We start from the raw sequence: 17649 nt of genomic DNA, 5'->3' as shown, positions 1-17649 counted from the left end.
ATAAAGAAGGCTGACAGGGTAAACAAAAATAACGTTTATTTCTCCCAGTGGAAGACCATGATCTCTCAGCTACAGAAGTTTCCAGGAGCTAGCGGTAACCCAACCATTAATTTTCCTGCCACCAAAACAGGATTGAAGTTTTGTAGTTTTCTGAAATCCATCTTCAGGGTGCGGAAAGAGGCAGAATCTGGGACCTAAAGAAGACTATGAAATCATCAAACGCCTTCATTCAGGCAGAACTACTCCAGACAATTCGCATATCTGTGGAAGGAGCTGTTAGCCTGGGGAAGGTGCAGGCTGGAATTAAGGCAGAAGGAATTCCCTCTGTTGCATGTAGACCAATAGACCAAATATCTTTAGTTCCTCTATAACAGGAAGCAAAAAGCAGATACTCGCATGTTCAGTGCTCCTCACTCTCACTGTGCTACACCGCAGAATTAAAAAAAAGAATTTTCCTCCCCGAGCCATGTCCTCTGCTGTGTCATCTGAAGACAGACAGCACCTCTCCCCACACTTGGCACTCACTCCTGTCCAGATTTGGGACATTTGGATTTGGGACGGTTCTCCTCACTTTCTTTTCACCTGGTCCGTGGTGCAGCTCCCAGGGGCTGCTGAGATACGAGGACCACCTCACACAATGGCGCCACTGGAAGCCTCAAGAAGCTTCTTCCGGCTTTCTGAAAAGGAAGAGCATACACAATGTGGGCTCACACTAGATCACATGAGCGTGATATGGAGGTGGGGGTCACATGATGGTCCACACAGGATGGAGACTACGCCCAGAGCGTGCAGAGGACCAGGTCTGGAGCAAGGCCAACCCATCTCTACACTGACTGGTGAATCGCCCCAGGACCAACCCCTTTGGCTCCTCCTCACGGGCTCTCAACACCACCCTCAACCTCACATTGGCCCCACCCTCCAATACCCGTACCTTGCACCTTTTGAGGCCAAGCTGCCGATAGCTAATGGTGAGAAGGCGCGGATTAGATCCTCGTTGTGTGGGCTGCGTGCCTGGGAGGAATACTCCGGCACAAGGGCGACCAGTCTGTCCCCAATCCTCCCCCAGCCGAGAAGCCAATGGGATGGAGTTTGTTCAGCCGCAGGTGTTAGACACATCCTTCCTGACCCGGCTTTGGCAAACAGGGTTTTTCAAGCGTAAGCTTTTATCGTAGAACACTTAGCAGAATTGCGTACATAGGTTAACCCGAATTACTTCATAATTTTTTGATAACTAAATCAGTCTTTTAAACATAATTGATATAAAAGTATAAGAATGTTAAAGATGCTTATAAGTCATTTTCGGAATGTCTATAGTTGATCCTGTGCCAAATCATGCTCTTTTAATTAAGCCTGCTGCATTTGAAAATCTGAGCGACTGGGAGAAATGTGAATTTATTTATCATGGCATTTTGTTTTCTCTTATGCTTAATTATAGGGTCCCCTTGACTTAGCAACACCTAATTCAAAAATCATTAGTGGGGAACCACAGGCAGTGCCTGAAGAGGTGTCATGGTGACCACTGCCGGAGAGTAGAGCCCACGCTGCAATGTCAGGAATACCACACAATCACAGGGGCCTGTCCTGAGAAGCATCCGCCGTCATCATCATCACCACTGCCACCGCCACTGCCGCATGCATACTAGAGTGATGTGGGACACTTGGATTGGGGACATGAATTTATTTGAAAAACCACTTTGGGTTTATAAATATGATTTCTGATGAAACTAGATTGGAAAATTTTTCATCATCTATGTATACATATTCTTTAATTTTTCATTTGACCTAAAATGCAGTGAGAAAATTTGCATGTTGCAAGGTGGTCCTAGCCATCCTCTTGATTGGGGTAGTCTTGGGTATGTGCCTGTTGCTTTACTTTAGTGAACGCAACAAATGTGACGGGAAAAAAAGAGACAGCTTCCTGCTGGGGCCTGTCAAAGTGCCTCATGAAGGCCTTGGAGAAATGGGGAAACAGGTCATCATACGTAAAGAGGATCAAGAAAAGTTAAAAGAGATGTTTAAAATTAATCAGTTCAATTATATAGCCAGTGAGATAATTGCGCTCAACAAATCTTTACCAGATGTTAGATTAGAAGGGTGTAAAACAAGGGTGTATCCAGAAATCTTGTGGATGGTACTTTGCCACAATGAGGCTTAGAGCACACTTCTGTGAACTGTCCATAGTGTCATTAATCACTCGCCAAGACACATGCTAAAAGAAATTGTTCTAGTAGATGATGCCAGTGAAAGAGACTTTATGAAAAGGCCCTAGGGAGTTACATGAAAAAATTAAAAGTAACAGTTCATGTCATTTTAATGGAATAATGTTCAAAATTGATCAGAGCTAGAATAAAAGAAGCTGCTGTACTTTTATATAATAATATTTAATGTAACGTCTACTTTTAAAATGTTTTTTAAAAAACGTTTTAATTTTAAAAATAAATGAGTTAAATAAAAGAAATTGCTGCATCTAAAGGCCAAGTGATCACCCTCGTAGACCCTCACTGTGAGTGCACAGGGGGATGACAGGAGGCTTTCTTAGCCAGGATCAAACATGACAGGAAAACAGTGGTATGTCCTACCATTCATGTGATCAGAGATGGTACTTATGAGTGTATGGCAGATTCTGATATGACCTATGGTAGATTCACTTGGAAGCTCAATTTTTGCTGATATCCTGTTCCCTGAAGAAAAATGGGCAGAAGGAACGTTGATCGGACTCTTCCTGTCAGTATACCTACAATAGAAGGAGACCTTTTTTCAGGAGATAGAGATCACTTTCAGGAAATTGGAACATAAGATGTTAGAATGAATATTTGAGGAAGAGAAAAAAATAGAAAATTCATTTAAGATTCAGCAGTGTGGAGGAATAAAGGAGATTGTTACCTGCTCACACGCCGGACATGGGTTTAAAAAAGCTACATCTTGTGTGTTTCCCAGAGGCACAGGACAGATTATCGATAATAATGATGGATGAGTCATAGAAATGTGGATGGGTGAATTTCAGAATTTCTTCTATATCATGTCTCGGGGTGTACGAAAGTAGCTTATGGAGATAGAGCATCAAGACTTGGCCTAAGACACGAACTGCAATGCAAACCTTAATGGTTTGGTCACGATGCTCAAATGCCACCACCTAAAGGCAACCGACCTTGCAACATATAAACAGTAATCAGTGCCTGGATGAAGCCACAAAAGAGGATAGCCAGGTGCCCAGCATTAGAGGCTGTGATGGAAGCTGGTCCCAGCAGTGGCCTTTTCAAAATGTTATTCCTCCAGAAATATTCTGAGACAAAACTTATGAAAACATAAAAAAAAAAGGACTGACTGAGCTAACTCTGCATACCTTTCTGCCACATTCTTAAGTACTGAAAATAGCAAAAATGCTTCCCTCCTGCAGGATGTAAGGTTTCTCAGCCATTAAAAATTAAATTCCACTTGCTTCTGAGCTGTGATCCAGCCTTCCTCTCCAAGGTCATGGAATGACAATGGAGCAAGACTGTGCATACAGATGTTTACAAGATCGGAAGAGTCCTTCATCATTGTAAAGAATATTCAGATGATGAAACAATCAACGAAATGTGCTTTCTAGAAAGCTGCACCTCTTTTGGCTCGCTATAACTTCAGTAATTTCGGCTGAACATGCTACTGTAATGAAGATATTTCCAAGATTTTCTCCTGACTAGTAGCCAGTATATGAAATATAGATATAAAGATATATTAAAAGAACTGGAACCAGATTCAGAATCATGAAAACATTTTTACAAAGAATTCTTTAAAACGATATTAAATAGGGTTAAAAGGAAATTAGAACTATGAGAAGTACAATTGGTTGTGGGACAGTATCAAATTTCCAAAAAGATTTTATATTTCAGTGGAGAAAAATATTTGATTCCAATGACATTCATTTTGTTTATTCCCAAAATTCAGACCAGACAGCAGCAAAAAATAAACTTTTATGATAACATCTGGGTGTTATGTTCGATATGCCCACAAGATGGCAGCAGAAACAATGTTTCATAACATGCAATCCTTGTTTTTCCCAAGATGCACACGAATTGGCAACAGACAAAAACATTTTATGACCACATGGCCTCGGGTGTTATTTATAAAATGCACACGGTATAGCTGCTTAAATATCTTTTCATAACACGCACTGCGGCGTTATTCCCAAAATTCTCACTGGATGCAAGCAGAGAATGAATACTCATCATGAGAAAGATCTGGGTGTTAATCCTAAAAAAATCACCAGATGGCAGCAGGAAATAACTTTTTTACTTACGCTTTGGTGTAATTCACAAGATGCACACAAGATGGGGCCATAAAATGAATTGTCATTAAGAATCGAACTCGGGTTTTAATCCCAAAATTCCCACCAGATAGCAGCAGAAAATAAATTTTTATGATGACCTACACCTAGGTGTTGTTTTCAAAATACTCATGAGATGGCAGCAGAGAACTATTTTTTTAATGACATGTACTCCTTGTTTCTCTCAAGATGCACACTAGTGGCAGCACACAAAATCATTTCATGACAACTTGCATTGAGTGTTATATATAAAACACAAAGGAGAAAGCAACAGAAATAACTTTTCATGGCATGTGCTGTGTTGTTATTCCCAAAATCCCCACCAGACTGCCTCAGAAAATTAATATTCATGATGAGAGATATCTGGAAGTTAATCCTGACATCCGCACCAGATGGCAACAGAGAATAACTTGATTACTTACATTCTGTGTAATTCCCAAGATGCACACTACAAGGTGAAAAATAATTTTTTTTGATGACATACACAATTTTTCATGACATGCTATCTTGTGTTCATCCCAAGATAACACGAATGGAAGCAGAGATAAAAATATCATAATTTCAGGCACAACAGGCACTCTTCTGTCATACACAAAAGGCCCACCAGATGGCAGCAGAGAATAACATGTCATTACTTCCACTCTGGTGTTATTCCAAGATGCACAGTAGACGAGAGCAGAAAATGCATTTTCATCATGGCATACACTCAGATGTTATTCCCAAAATGCCCACCGGGTGGCAGCAGAAAATATATTTTTATAACATACACTAGCTTATTTTAAAAATTGGCCAGGACATGGCAGGAGAGAATAATTTTTCATGACGACCTGAGCGTGTAAGTGAAAATGTTATTCTCTGCTGCCATCTGGTGGGTATTTTAGGAATAACACCCGAATGTTGTCATCATGAACATTCATTCTATGCTGCCGTCCATTGGGCATTTTGGGAAGAAGATACAACAATTTTAAAAGAATTATTTCAACTGCTACCTCGTGTGCATTTTGAAAATAATAATGGTAAGTCGTTATGAAAAGTTGTGCGCAGCCATCCTGTATATCTTGAGGAAATCAAAGGAGTGCACGTCCTGAAACATTATTCTCTGCTGCAATCTCTTGGTCATTTCGAAAATAACAAGCAAGTGTATGTCATCATAATTTTTTTGCTGCCATCTGGTTTGCATCTTGGGAATAACATCCAAGTTTATGCCATCATGAAAAGATACTTTCTGCTCTCATCTACCATGCATCTTGAAATTAGTCTAGAGTATAATTAAATGTTATTCTCCGCTGCCATCTTGTGGGCATTTTGGGATTAACACCCAGGTGTTTCTCATGAATATTAATTCTCTGCTGCCGTCTGGTGGGCATTTTGGGTATAACACCACAGTGCATGTCATGAAATGATATTTCTGCTGCTATATAGTGTGCCATTTTATAAATAACACCCAAAGGTATGTCATCATGAAATATTCTGTCTGCTGCCTTTTAGTATGTATCTTAGGAAAAACGAGGAGTGCATGTTATGAAAAATTGTTCCCTGCTGCCATCGTGTGGGCATTTTGAAAATAATAACCAGGTACATGTCATCATAAAAATTTATTTTTTGCTCTCATCTGGTGGGCATTTTGGGATAAAACACATGTGTATGTCATTATGAAAATTTGTTTACTACCACCACCCTAAGTGCATCCTGGGAATTACACCAGAGTGCAATTTAAAAAGTTATTCTCAGCTGCCATCTGGAAGGCGCTTTGGAAATAGCATCACGAAGCATGTCATAAAATGTTATTTCTGCTGCTACATCATGTGCATTCTGAAAAGAAACCCAAGGGCATGTCATTATGAAAAGTTTTTGTCCATTGCCATTTCGTGTACATCTTGGGAAAAACACAGGAGTGCATGTCATGAAGTGATTCTCCACTGTCATTTTGTAGGCATTGAAAATAACACCCAGGTGTATATTCGTGACTATTCATTCTCTGCTGTCATCTGGTGAGCCATTTTGGAAGGAGAACAGAAGATGTATCATAAAGTATTATTTCTGCTGTTATCTCATGTGCTTTCTGAAAATAATACCTAGGGGCATGCTGTTATGAAAAGTTCTCCACTGCCATTTTAAGAATATCTATAGAAAAACACATAAGTGTATGTCATGAAATATTTTTCTCTGCTGCCATCTCGTGGGAATTTTCAAAATAACAAGCAAGCATATGTCATCATAAAAATTTATTTTCTGCTGCCATCCTGTTGGCATTTTGGGAATACCACCCAAATGTATGCCACCATGGAAATATATTTTCTTCTCTCATCTACTGTGCATCTTGGAATCGCATCAGAGTGCAAGTAATAAAACATTATTCTCTGCTCCATCTGGTGGGCATTTTAGAATAACAATGAATGTTTGACATCACAAATATCCGTTCTCTGCTACCATCTGGTGAGTATTGTGTGTATGACTGAAGAGTGTCTGTTGGGCATGATGTTATGAAATTATTATCTCTGCGGCCCTTTCATGTTAATCTTAAAATGAACATAGGAGTTCCTGTCACACACACAAAAAAATTGTTCTTTTCTGCCATATCATGGGCATTTTAAAAATAACACCCACGTGTATGTCATCATACAAATTAATTTTATTCCTTGATATAGTGAGCATCTTGGGAAATAGTGTAAGTAATAAAAATTTACTCTGCTGCCATCTGGTGGTATTTTAGGATTAACACCTAGGTGTTTCTCATGAATATTCATTCTCTGCTGCCATCTGGTGGGAATTTTAGGTGTAACAGCACGGTGGATGTCAGAAAAAGATATTATAGCTCCTATCCCATGTACATTTTATAAATAAAAGCCAAGGGCAAGTCGTCAGAAAATGTTTTTGTCTGTTGCATCTTTTGTCCATGTGCATCTTAGGAAAAACACAAGAGTGCATGTCATGAAGTGATTCTCTGCTGCTATTTTGTGTGCATTTTGAAATGAACACGCAGGTGTTGGTTCATCGTGACTATTCATTTTCAGCTGCGATCTGCTGTGAATTTAAGGAATAACACCACAACCCATATCACAAACAATTATATTTGTTGCTAAGTCGGCTGTTAGAAAATAAGACCACGTCGCTAAGCAAAGTTTTGCTCTGAGGCCATTTCATGTGCATCTTGGAAATAAGACGAGTGCATGTCATGAAAAGTTATTCTCTGCTTCCATCTCGTAGGCATTTAGATAATAACATGCCAGCGTATGTTCATTTTTTTCTGCTGCCATCTGGTGGGCATTTTAGGAATGACACATGATTATAGGTCTTCATGAAAATTCATTTTCTGCCTCATCTTTGTGCACCAGAGTGAAAGTAGTAAAGAGATATTCTCTGCTGCCATCTTGTGTATATTTTAGTAATAACATTTGAGTGTTCGATAGCCTGAATATTCATTCTCTTATTCCAGCCGGTGGGCATTATGAAAATCACACCCAGATGTATATCATCATAAAAATTAATTCTCTGCTGCCATCTCCTGGGCATTTTTGGAATAACACCCTACTGTAGGTTATCATGAGTATTCATTTTAGCTGCCAGCTGGTGGAAGAACACAACAGAGTGTGTCATAAAATGTTATTTCAGCTGCTATCTCACATGCATTCTGAAAATAAACCTAAGGGAATGTCATTATGAACAGTTTTTGTCTACTGTCATTTCGTGTGAATCTTGGGAATAACACAGGATTGCATGTCATAAAACTTGTTGCTCCTCTAACACTTTGTAGATTTTTTATAAATAACACCCAGATGTTTGTCATCTTAAAAATTTATTATCTGTGCCATCTGGTGGGAATTTGTGGAATAAAACACAAAGCATGTGATTAATGTTATTTTGCTGATCTCATGTGCATTCGGAAAATAAACTCAAGGGATTGTCGTTATGAAAAGTTTTCTGCTGCCGTTTTGTGTGCATCTTGAGAAAAACACAGGAGTGCATGTCATGAAGTGACTCTCTTCAGCCATCTTGGGGGCATTTTGAAAATAACACCCTAGTGAGGTCGTCATGAATACTCACTCAGTGCTACCATATGCTAAGCAATTTGGGAATATGAGCAAAGCTCATATCATAAACAGTTATTTCTTGCTATCTCATGGAGTTAGAAAATGACATCTAAGGATATTTGGTTAAAGTTTTTGTCTGTGGCCATTTCGTGTGCATCTTGGGAAAAACGCAAGAATGCACGGCGTGAGAATTTATTCTCTGCTATCATCTGGTGGGTATTTTGAAAATAACACGTATGTATATATAAATATAAAAAGTTATTTCCTGCTGCTATGTGGTGTGCGTTTTGAAAATTATTTTTGCAAATAACTCGTTTACATTTAAGGAATACCACCACCGGGCATGTTGTTATAATTTTTTTCTCTGCTTCCATATTGTGTGATTCCTGGCAATAACTCAGGAGTACATGTCATGAAAATTTGTTCTCTACATCTGTGGGCATTTAAAAAATAACACCCGCCGTGTATCATAATTTTTTTTCTGCTGCCATCCTGTGGGCATATGGTAATAACACCAGAGTGTACGGCATCGTAAAAATTAATATTCTGCTGCATTCGAGTGTAGATTTTATTAATAACACCTGAGTTTTGATATCATGAATATATATTCTCTGCTGCCACATGGTGGCCATATTGGGTGTATGTCATCATAAAAATTTACTTTCTGCTGCCATCTGGTGGTCATTTGGGGAGTAACACAACAGTGCATGTCATGAGCAGTCATTCCTGCGGCTATCGTATGCATTTTGAAAGTAACACCCATGTGTATGTCATCATAAAAACTTATTCTCTGATGCCATCTCGTGGACCTTTAGGAATAACACCGGAGTGTAGGACATCATGAAAATTTTCTGCCCACATCGTGTGTGCATCTAGGGGATTTTACCAGTGTATGTTAAAAACTTATTTTGTGCTGCTGTCTGGTGGGAACTTTGGGTATAAATCACAGCGCATGTTATACAATGTTATTTATTCTGCCTTCTAATGTTCATTCTGAAAATAAACTCAGGGGCATGTCATTATGAAAAGTTGTTAGTTGCATTTTCGTGTGTATCTTGGTAAAAAAAAAAAACAGGATTGTATGTTATGAAAAATTATTCTCTGCTGCCATCTAATGGGGATTTGGGGTATAAGACCGCGGCCCGTGTCATAGCTATTTCATGCAGTTGGAAAGTAACACGTAAGAGCTGGTCATTAAAAAAAGTTTTTGTCTGTGGCACTTTCATGTGCTTCTAGGGAAAAACTCAGCAGTGCATGTCATAAAAATTATTCTCTGCTGCTATCTCCTGGGTATTCTGATAATGACATGCAAGTGTATGTCATCATAAAAATTTATTTCCTGCTGCCATCCCATGGGTATTTTGGAATAACACCCGAGTGTACGCTAATCTAAAGATATATTTTCCTTTCTCAGCTACTCTGCATCTTAGAATAACAACAGAGAATAAGTAATTAAATGTATTTCTCTGCTGTCATGTGGCTGGCATTTGGGAATAACACCAGAGTGTAAGTAATCAAAAGTTATTTTCTGCTGCCATCAATGGCCATTTGAGGAATAATCTCCCTGTGTTGGTCATCATAAATGTTCATTTTTTGTATCCATGCTTTGGGCATTTGTGGAATAACACCAGATTGCATATCATGAAACTTATTTCTGCTGCTCTCTCTTGTGTATTTAAAAAATAACACCAATGACATGTCTTTATGAATTTTTTTCTCTGCTCCCATTTCATGTAATCTTGGGTACAACACAGCAGTGCAAGTCATAAAAATTGTTCTCTGCTGCCATTTCATGGGTATTTAAAAATTACACCAATTGTATGTCATCAAAAATATATTTTTCGTTGCCATCTGGCGGGCATTTTGGGATATAACCTTAGTGTAGGTCATGAAAATATTTTTTTTTTCTTAATCTTGTGTGCATCTTCGGAATTACATAAGAATAAATAAGTTATTCTCTCCTGCCATCTGGTGGGTATTTTAGGAATTAACCTGGGTGTTGTCCTCATGAATAGTCATTCTCTGCTGCCATCTGGTAGGAATTTTGTGTATAACACCACATCGCATGTCATAAACCGTTATTTCTGCCGCTAACTTGTGCAGTTAGAAAATAAAACCGAAGAGCATGTTGTTGAGCAAAGTTTTTGTCAGCAGCCATTTCGTGTACATCTTGAGATAAACACAGGAGTGCATGTTATGAAAAATTATTCTCTTCTATCTTCTCACAGGCATTTTGGAAATAACATGCAATTGTGTCGTTGTAATTAATTTTTCTGCTTCCATCTAGTGGGCATTTTAGAAATAACAACTGAGTGTAGGTCATCATGAAAATTCGGATTCTGCCCCTAACTTTGTGCATTTTTGGAATAACACTAGAGTGTCAGTAATAAAGTTATTCTCTGCTGCCATCTGCTGTATATTTTAGAAAAAAACACTTCTGTCATCATAAATATTAATTCTCATCTGCCACCTGCAGGCCATTTTGAGAGGAAGACTAAAGCACATGTCACAGAGAATTATTTCAGCTTCTATCCTGTGTGCATTTTGAAAATAATTCCCAAGGATGTGAATTATGAAAAGTCGTCTGCCACCATTTCATGTGCATCTTTGGAAAAACACAAAAATGCATGTCATGAAATATTCTCTGCTGCCATCTCATGTCCATTTTTAAATTACAAGTTAGTGTATGTCGTCATAAAAATTTATTTTCTACTGTCATCTTGTGGGCATTTGGGGAATAATACCCGAGTGTATGCCATCATGAAAATAAATTCTCTGCTCTGATTTACTGTGCATCTTCGAATGACACGAGTGGAAATAATCAAATATTATTCTCTGCTGCCATCTGGTGGACATTTTGTATATGACAAAAGAGTGCATGTGGAGTATGACATGAAATTCTTATCTCTTCTTACATTTCATGTTACCCTGGAATGAACACAGCAGTGCATGTCATGAAAAATTGTTCTCTCCTGGCTTCTCGTGAGCATTTCGAAAATAATGCCCGCATATATGTCATAAAAAATTTATTTTCAATCCTGATATAGTGTGCATATTGGGCAAAACATATTATGTACGTAATAAAATGTTATTCTCTGCTGCTATCTGTGGCGATTTCAGAATTAACACTCAGATATTTCTCATCATGAATACTAAATTACTGCTGCCCTGTGCTGGGAACACCACAGCGCATGTCACAAAAATCTATTTCTGTTGCCACTCCTGTGCTATTTATAAATAACAACCAAGAGAAAGTCATCAAGAAATAGTTTTGTCTGCTGCCACTTTGTATGCATCTTGAGAAAAAAAAAAAGTGCATGCCATGAAAAATTGTTCTCTGCTGCCATCTTGTGGGAATTTTGAAAATAACGACAAGTCTACGCCATGCTATCCTGAACACGCGGGATCTCGTCTGATCTCAGAAGCTAAGCAGGGTCGGGCCTGGTTAGTACTTGGATGGGGGACGACCTGGGAAACCCAGGTGCTGTAGGCATAAATGATAATAATACAAATTACACTCCAGGGTATATCATTATAAAAGTTTTTTCTGTTGCCATTACATATGAATCTTGGGAATAACAAGAGTGCAACACGAAAATTGTTCTCCGCTGCCATCGCGTGGACATTTAAAAAATTACTTCCAAGTGTATTTCATCACAAAAATTTTCTGCTGTCATCTCTTGAGAATTTGGGGAATAAAACTTTACTGTAGGTCATCATGAAAATTCATTTTCTGCCCCACACTCGTGTGCATCTGGAAATTACACAAGAGTGTAAGTTAAAAAAAATTATTCTCTGCTCCCATCTGGTGCGCATTTTGGGAAAAACACCACAGTATACGTCAAGTAAATTTATTGCTGCTATATTGTGTGTAATTAAAAACACTCCAGTTTATGTCATTTTTACTTTTTCTCTACTGCCATTTGTGTGAATCTTAGAAATGATTTAGGAGATCAAGTCATAAAAAATTGTTCGCTGCCATCTCGTGGACATTTTTAAAATAACACCAAGGTCCATGTCATTATAACGATTTGTTTTTTGATGCCATATTGTTGGCATTTTGGAACTAGCACCCAAAAGTAAGTCATTGTAAATATTCATTCACTGCCGCAATCTGGTGGTAATTTTGAGAATAACACCACATCGCATGTCATGAACCGTTATTTCTGCCGCGACCTAGTGCAGTTAGGAAAAAAATTGAGGGATTTTTTTCTGCAGCAGCAGCAGCCATTTTGTATGTATCTTGAGATAAATACAGAAGTGCTTGTCATGAAAATTATTCTCTGCTGCCATCTCACAGGCATTTTGAAAATAACAGGCAAGTGAAATGTCATAATAATTTTTATGCTTCCATCTGGTGGCCATTTTAAAAATAATACTCGCGTTTAGGTCATCATGGAAATTCATTTTCCGCTCCCATCTTTGGAATAACACCAGAATGTAAGTAATGAAGAGTTATTCTGTGCTGCTACCTGGTGAATATTTTAGTAATAAAACCACAATGTTTGTCGTCCTGAATTTTCATTCTCTGCTGCTATCCGGTGGGAAATTTAGAAAATAACCTCATGGTGTTTTGGGAAGAAGAGCACAGCACATGTCATAAAAAATTATTTCAGCTGTCTATATCATGTGATTTTGAAAATAATACCTAAGAGCATGTCATTATAAAAAGTAGTTATAAACAACCATTTCATATGTATTTTAGGAAAAATACAGTTCATGTAATGACAAATTATTCTCTGCTTCCATCTTGTGGGCGTTTTGAAAATAACAAGCAGGCGTAGGTCTTTAAAAAATTTTTTTTCTGCTGCCATCCTGTGGGCATTTTGGGAATAGCACTCAAGTATATGCCATGAAAATACATTTTCTTCTCTCATCTACTTTGCATCTTGTAATACACCAGCGTGTAACTAAATGTGATTATCTGCTGTCATCTGGTGGGCACTTAGGAATAACACCAAGTGTTTGACATCATTCTCTCCAATCACCAGGTGGGCGTTTTGTGCATGACAGAAGAGTGACTGTTGGGCATGATGTTATGAAAGTTTTATCTCTACTGCCATCTCATGTTTATTATTTCTGCACGAGATAACAGCAGAAATAGTTGTTTTAGACATGTGATGTGGTGTTATTCCCCAAATTTCCACAAAATGGTGGCATGAATGATTATTCATGACCAGCTACACTTGGATGTTATTCCCCAAATGCCTACAAGATGGTAGCAGAAAAAAATTTTATGATGACATTCACCTGGGTGTCATTATCAAAATGTCAACGAGATGGCAGCAGATAGCAATATTTTATAACTTATACTCCGATTTTATTCCGAAGATTCACTTGAAATGACAGCAGAGAAAAAATTTATAACAACATATGCTGAGGTGTTATTTTTTAAATATACATAACATAGCAGTAAAACCTTTTCTCGTCAGGCACTGGGGTTATTTTCAAAATGCTCACCAGATGGCAGTACAGAATGATTTTTCATGATGACAATACTTGGGTGTTATTCCTAAAATACCCACCAGATGGCAGCATGGAATAATTATTTTTACTTACGCTCTTGTGTAATTTGCAAGATACACAAAATATTGGGGCAGAGGATGAACTTTCATGATGACCTATAGTAAGGTTTTATTCCCAAAAATTTCTCCGAATACCAATGGAAAATATTTGTTGATAATATACATTTGGAAGTAATATTCAAAATGCCCACGAGGTGGCAGCGGAGAACAATTTTTCATGACACGCACTTCTGTGTTAATTCAAAGATTCACAGAAAAAGGCAGCGGAGATAAAATTTATAACGACTTATCCTGGGGTGTTATTTTTAAATGTACACGAGATAGCATCAAATATAACTTTTCATGACACGCACTGTGGTGTTATTCCCAATATGCACACCTGATGGCAGTAAAGAATAAATGTTCGTGATGAGAAATACGAGGTGTTATTTCCAAAATGCCCTCGAGATGGCAGCAGGTAATTGCCTTCTTATGATGTCATACGCCTAAATGTTATTTTCAAAATGTCCACCAGGTGGTAGCAGATAATAAATATTCATAATATCAAACGCTGAGGTGTTATTACTAAAATATACACCTGATAGCAGCAGCAAATTAAATTTTATGATGACCTACACTTTGGTGTTATTCCCAAAATGCCCACGGAATGGCAGCAGAAAAAAAAAATTATAACACACACTGGGTGTCAGTTACAAAATATCCATGAGATGGCCGTGGAGAACAATTTTTCATGACATGCACTACTGTGTTTTTCCCGAGATTCACATGAAATGGCAGCAGAGAACAAATTTATAACGACATACCCTGGGGCGTTATTTTTTAAATGCACATAGATAGTAGCAGAAATAGCTTCATGACACGCACTGTGGTGTTATTCCCAAAAAATGCAACAGATGGCAGCAGAAAATAATTTTTATGCTGACAATCACTCAGGTGTTATCCCCAAAATGCCCACGAAATGGCAGCAGAGAATCACTTTATGACATGCACTGCTGCGTCTTTCCCAAGAAAAACACGAAATGGCAGTAGACAAAAACTGTTCAAAACTACATTCTTTTGGGTTTACTTTCAGAATGCACATGAGCTAGGGGAAGAATTAATATCTATGACATGTGCTGTGGTGTTATTCTCAGAATGCCCACCAGGTGGCAGCTGAGAATGAATATTTATGACTTACACTCAGGTGTTATTCCCGAAATGCCCACAAGATGGCAGCAGAGAATTACTTTTTCTGAAGACATACACGAGTGTTATTTTCAAAATGCCCACCAAATCCCAGCAGAGAATGAATATTCATGATGTCAAACACTCAGGTGTTATTATAATATGTACACTAGATGGCACCATACAATATCTCTTTGTTACTTACACTCTGGTGTTATTCTCAGGAAGTACAAAGATGCAGGCAAAAATGAATTTTCATGATGACCTACACTCAGGTGTCTTTCCTAAAATGCAAACCAAATGGCAGAAGAAAATATTACATGGACATATACTTGCGTGTTATTAAAATTCCCACAAGATGGCAGCAGAGAATAACTTTTCATGACATGCACTCCAATGTTATTTCCTAGATGCACACAAAATGGCCATGGACCAAAACTTTGATTAGTGACGTGCCATTAGGTGTTATTTTCTAACTGCTTGAGATAGCAAATTTAACTGTTTATGACATGGGCTGTGGTGTTATTCCCAAAATTTCCAACAGATGTCAGCAGAGAATGAATAGTCGTGATAATCTACACCTGGGCATTATTTTCAAAATGCCCACAGGATGGCAGCAGAGAACCACTTCATAACATGCACCTGTGCTTTTCCCAAGGTGCACGCAAAAGGGCAGCGGACAAAAGTATGTCATGACAACATCCCTTTGGGTGTTATTTATAAAATGCACAGGAGACAGCAGCAGAAATATCTTTCCATGACATGCACTGTGGTATTATTCCCAAGATACACACTATATATTAGGGCAGATAGTAAATTTTTATGATGATATACTCCTGTTTGTTATTTTTAAAATGCACACCAGATAGCAGCAGAGAATCACTTATGACCTGCATTCCATTGTTTTCCCTAGATGCACAAAAATGGCAACAGAGAAAAACGTTTCATAACAACAAATCCACAGATGTTATTTAAAAATGCACATTATATAGCAGCAGAAATAACATTTGATGACATACATAAGGTTTTATTACCAAAATGCAAAACACATTGCTGCAGTTAATGAATTTTCATGATGAGAATCACTCGGGTGTTATTCCTAAAATGACCACCAGATAGCAGCAGAGAATAAATTTTTATTACATACTCTCTGCTGTTTTTCCCAAAATGACCACAGGATGGCTGCAGAGAATAACTTCATGACATGCACTCCTGTGTTTTCCCCAAGGTGCACACGGAAAGGGCGGCAGACAAAAACTTCGCGTAAGGACATGACCTGTGTGTTAATCTCAAAACGCACATGAAATAACAGAATAAATAACTCTTTATGACCTGCACTGTGGTGTTATTCTTTAAATGTTCACTTGATGGCAGCAGAGAATTAATATACATGATGAAAATGCTCTGGTGTCATTCCTAAAATGCCCACAAGATGCAAAGATAGTACTTACACTCTGATGTTATTAGAAAACTGCACAGTAGATGAGGGCAGGAAATCAATTTTTATGATAACACTTGCATTTCTTTTTTTTTATCAAAAAGCCAAGAATTTGGCAGCAGAAATAACTTTTCATGACCTGTATTGTGGTGTTATTCACAAAATGCCCACTGGGAAGAAACAGAAAATAAATTTTTATGATGACATACAGTAGGGCGTTATTTTCAAAATGCCCATGAGATGGTAGCAGAGTATAATTTTTCATGACATGCATTCCCACGTTTTTCCCAAGATGCACAACATATGGCAGCAGACAAAGTATTTATTACGACATGCCCTTGGTTGTTATTTCCAAAATGCCCAGGAGATAGCAGCCGAAATAACTCTTCATGACATGCTCTCCTGGGATTTTCCGAAGATGCACACGAAACGGCGGCAGAGAAAAATTTTCATAACAACAGGTCCTTGAATGTTAATTTCAAAATACAAGAGAGAAGCAGAAAAAACCTGTTCATGACATGCACTGTGGTATTATTCCCCAAATGCCCACCAGATGGCAGCAGAGGATAACACTTAATGACTTTCACTCCGGTGTTATTCCAAGATGCACAGTAGATGAGAGCAGAAAATGCATTTTCATGATGGCATACACTCAGATGTTATTCCCAAAATGCCCACAGGGTGGCAGCAGAAAATATATTTTTATAACATACATTAACTTATTTTAAAATTGGCCACGTGATGGCAGCTGAGAATAATTTTTCATCACGACCTTAGCGTATAAGTAAAAATGTTATTCTCTGCTACCATCTAATGGGTATTTTAGGAATAACATCCAAATGTTATCATGAATATTCATTCTATGCTGCCATCCATTGGGCATTTTGGGAAGAACACAGAACATTTTTTTAAATAATTATTTCAACTGCTTTCTCATGTGCATTTTGAAAATAATAATGGTATGTCATCATGAAAAGTTGTGCGCTGCCATCCTGTGTATCTTGCGGAAATCACAGGTGTGCACGTCCTGAAACATTTTTCTCTGCTGTAATCTCTTGGCCATTTCGAAAATAACAAGCAAGTGTACGTCATAATTTTTTTTGCCGTCATCTGATGGGCATTTTGGGAATAACACCCGAATGTATGCCATCATGAAAATATATTTTCTGCTCTCATCTACCATGC

The 17649-nt window shown here is 38.0% G+C and overlaps 3 pseudogenes; all 3 read left to right on the top strand.

Annotated features, from left to right (window-relative positions):
• The first annotated feature begins 637 nt into the window (after positions 1-637).
• Positions 638-2385, top strand: LOC120603987 (polypeptide N-acetylgalactosaminyltransferase 1-like; annotated as a pseudogene).
• A 66-nt stretch (positions 2386-2451) lies between these two features.
• LOC120603986 (polypeptide N-acetylgalactosaminyltransferase 1-like) lies at positions 2452-3581 on the top strand (annotated as a pseudogene).
• Positions 3582-11712: 8131 nt separating this feature from the next.
• Positions 11713-11830, top strand: LOC120604165 (uncharacterized; annotated as a pseudogene).
• Positions 11831-17649: the final 5819 nt, after the last annotated feature.

Source organism: Pteropus medius, unplaced genomic scaffold (genome assembly GCF_902729225.1).
Source record: "Pteropus medius unplaced genomic scaffold, Ma_sr-lr_union100, whole genome shotgun sequence".
NCBI classification, from domain to species: domain Eukaryota; kingdom Metazoa; phylum Chordata; class Mammalia; order Chiroptera; family Pteropodidae; genus Pteropus; species Pteropus medius.
This window is presented reverse-complemented; position numbering and strand designations above follow the sequence as displayed.